This window comes from Aphis gossypii, chromosome 2 (genome assembly GCF_020184175.1).
Source record: "Aphis gossypii isolate Hap1 chromosome 2, ASM2018417v2, whole genome shotgun sequence".
NCBI lineage: Eukaryota > Metazoa > Arthropoda > Insecta > Hemiptera > Aphididae > Aphis > Aphis gossypii.
Genome location: NC_065531.1, coordinates 63,490,012 through 63,494,210, shown reverse-complemented (window position 1 = coordinate 63,494,210; position 4,199 = coordinate 63,490,012). Strand labels below are relative to the sequence as shown.

Below are 4,199 nucleotides of genomic sequence, written 5' to 3'. Positions count from 1 at the left end.
AATTTAAAGTTTCTATGGTTATTCATTTTTGAGTTACAACAGAAAAAATAATCAATTTTGTCGATAGGTACCTAACGGGTTTTGTGTAAAAATTAAAAATTTTCTAGCCGCTTTTTAAAACTACTGGAAATTTTTCACTTTTGAGTTTTGACCCAACAATTGCCAACTACATTTTCTTTCTTATCGGAAAAGATGTTGAAGTAGAAAATTGAACCATTTTAACTGTCCTAATAGGCGATGGTAGACACAAAATAAAAATAAAATATAAAAGCACAAATCGTTTTGAAATCAATACATTCATGGGCGCCGCACGGCCACCACCCCCGCTATTTCAGTCAATATTAATTGTTTTATCAGTTAAAAAAATAATAGTATATGTCTGCGGTTCTTTACCTTTTGTAGAACCACCAACCAATACCCCTACCATTTTGTTTTCGAATATCTTTTTTTTACAAAACATCTCATGTTATCATGACCAAAATTATAATAACTATTTTGTATTAAAAATTATAGAAGTATACATAACAAAACATATATATTAATAATGCACTCATGTCATGTGTGGCTTATGTAAGGCGTGTTAAGGATGTCGCAGACCCTCGACTTGAGTATTGCGGACGCCCAGGGGGCCGTGGACCACAGGTTAAGAACTACTGTGTATAATTATTGTGATATATTATCAGAAATTTTTTACTTTTTACACAGTAGTATTATACAGACGTACAGTACCATAGATTACAAATGCTATTAGTAATTACTAATTAGTATTCATAATCAATGACAGTACCTACCTTTTATTAGTAATTATTGGTTATTTATCGTAAAACAATTAATAATTATAATTATAATAATTTATTCAACTCGACATAGGTAAGATAGAAAAATACAAATTAATTTACCTAATGATTAATGTTTGGTTAAATATAAAAACGTAATCACGCAGTGCACACTGCTCGCTACACACTATAGAGAATAGAGAGCATAATACAAGGATATATATTAAAATGTACATGTTTTTAATATTTTTACTAATGAAAAACAATGATAAGTACTTATTTAAAGTAATTTATTTAAAGCACACCTATTAATTAACAGTATAATATAATTTATAATATTTATAACAAAAATAAGTCTAATTAATAATTATTTTAGGCTGCAATTTTTACATATATAATGGCCTTTAAGTTTTACGGCACATAAATCTTCACTATCACATGATTTGTGAAACCATTTCCAACAATCCACACAATGAATTAATTTTTCCGTGAAATCAGAATTGCAATTATTTTCATATGCACATTGTCCACCAGCCAAATCTTTCCAATAGGTTTTTAATATATCTGCTAACATAATCTCAATGTTTTCAATATCTGTGAATGTAACTAACTCAATTAAATTGTTTTCAACGTAATCATTAATAACTATGTTATTTATTTTTTTGGGGTTATGAAGAGGTCTTTTGTTATATTTTCGCATATGATCTATTATCTCTTCTCTTAAATCGTGTTTGATGAATGGTAATTTTTTTAAATAATTTTCAATAATTGTATGGTCTTGCTTGAATATGATTTTTGCATACATCAAAGTGCATATTAGTGAATTGCCCCAGTCATATGCACTATATACGTCTTTCGGAATATAGCATATCCATTCTTTTGCATTGAAAGGAATCCCATCCATAAAACAAGCTGTAGAATAAGCTTTAAGAAATGTAATAACGCAATCCTTATTGATTTCATGTCCTACTGAACCATCTGTACTTAAACAGATTATAGTTTTATGATTTCGCAAAACTATTATCATTCTTATTATCATTGCGCATCGATAGGGAATTATTATAATGTCTCTTTCAGAAAACTTCCATCTTATACAGTATTCGACGAGTGTCTTAAATTCCGTTGTGTTCATTAAATCTACGAGATCGCTGGTGAATACGTCAATTTCAAATTTTTTTAGAGTTTCGCGCTCGTTGAAATGTAATATTCGTAGATATAGAACAAAATTCTGTGGGTCAATTTCTAATTCATCACCTTTCGACTGTATCACTTGATTCCAAGAAATCGGTACACCATGAACAACAAACTCTTCGTTTTTCCTACAATTGTACTCAAATGTATCGTAAATGTCCGAACCTAACGTCAAAGAATCCTGCGATATCAACGATATTATTTCTGTTAAGAAATGTACTGTTCTCTTATTATTTTTCAATGGTAACAATGTTGAAATAGGTAGATATTCAAAGCTGTCCATTTTTAAATCAAGTATTTGCTGTTTTACAGATTTTTTATCAACGTTTAAGTATGACACGTACGAATTCAAATGTTCATCGCTACTAAACGTTTTACTGTCATATTCCATTAATTTCTTTTTTATGAGCTCTCTTGATGTTTTTACATCTGCATTAATAATGCCTGTAAAGCGTTGAAATATAGCACTTGTGTATTTTAGTATATACACACCACAATCTATATTATTATTTTGTTGTGGAAAATCTGATGGAAAAAATGTTGTCCACTCTGTTATATCAAATTGTTGTGCCAACACCTTACTGGAAGCAGATAGCAAACAATAAAAGTTTTTTATCGCAATTGGAATTGTTTTTGTTTTCTGTTCTTGAAATTTGCTGTCCAAGTACAAAACATACTTCAGTTTTCGAATACATACAATTAACGTAAAATGATATTCCAGACAGCACGGAAAAAGCACCAGATCTCTATTGGGGATGTCTTGAAGCACAAAGTATAACGCTTGAGTATTGAAATTTGCTTTACACAATTCGGGAATGCTTAACACGTAACATTCACCAGTGAAAGCTATGACACCAGATGTGTCTTGACAGTCAGATTCATACCACATAATTCTTAGATACGCGTCAACAATTGAATCAGTCAGCCATGATTTTGAACCATCTTTGGTTGAGAACATGTCTAAACAGCTAAGCGATGTCCTATCGACGAGTATACCAAAAATTTTATATTCTCGCGAAAAATTGTCAGAAATATCAATATCATCGTGTATTTCAAGTTTATCATCGGTTTTTTTTTATTTTTACGGGCGTTGACGTATAACACGATTCGTTTTCAAATAATATTAAGCTTTCGTTATTTTTGATTATGCGACTATTATTTTGTTGGTAAGATGTAACACTGTGGAAAATATTTTTAATTTCACCCTCGTGATTTTTCATCGGCACTATGTAAGACTCAGATTCTTCGTTTTTATGGTACGCCAACGAATCTTCTGCCGAAAGGACTTTTGTAACGTGAGTAGGATTTTTACGGCCCGAACGTCCTTTTTTTCGCTTCAAAATTTTAACCAGTTTTGTGACATTTGATTTTCTTTCTTCTTTCCTCAACGACACACGAACCGCAGTTATATGATGACAGTTTATTTGTAGTTTGCATGTGCACGTTTCTTTAGGATACATTGTTACCAAATGGTTGTTGTTATCGTCACCTATGCCCCCCACCACAAAATTTCCAAACTGTGGAACGAATTGAATTTTGTTTTGAGTAATTAGAGTTTTCGCTACAGCTAAATGTGTGAATTCAGTGTTTTCGTCTGGTTTTATTTCTGACATTTTTGATAGGTATCCTGCGTTTTGTAATGCGAATGGTAAGTGATCCGGGGTGAAATGTACTCTTGAAAAATCAACATTACACGGATCTCGTTTTAAATTCAAATACTTCAGCTTATAATTTCCAAGTCCACAATATCCTCTTAATAATTCCGTCGAGAAAAATATATCCAAATGATATAAGCACATAATAAATGTCTGAGTTGGCATTTCTGTATTGTGTGTGATTCGCCCCAATACCGCATTTAAGCTTTCAGCGGCATTAATTGTGATTCCACTTCCTTCATTGTACAGTCCAGATTCTCGTAACTTCCATTTTACCGTAGATTCGATCGATTCATTTAAATCCTTATTGAAATAAGACAAAAATTCAGCGCTCCAATGCTGTGTCATTTGATTTTTGATACCAATGAAATCCTCCTGACTACTGGCGTCCAGCAATTCTTTAACGTGACTCTTATAAACCTCGATATTACCCTTTTTAACATGATATTTTTTTAACCAAAACTCAACGTCTCGCAAAATGTGGTTCCAACAAAAGAAATATTTGTTTGACGGCAGTTCAGTTTTAATGGCATAAATTATGGCCTTCTCTCTATCGGTAACAATAGGCACTCTTTGA

At 31.7% G+C, this 4,199-nt stretch overlaps 1 protein-coding gene across 7 annotated transcripts in view; it reads left to right on the top strand.

The window, feature by feature from the left end:
* The window catches only part of LOC114120285 (uncharacterized), a 30,423-nt gene that overhangs the window by 10,605 nt on the left and 15,619 nt on the right, over positions 1 to 4,199 (top strand). The gene's annotated exons all lie outside the window — the stretch shown is intronic.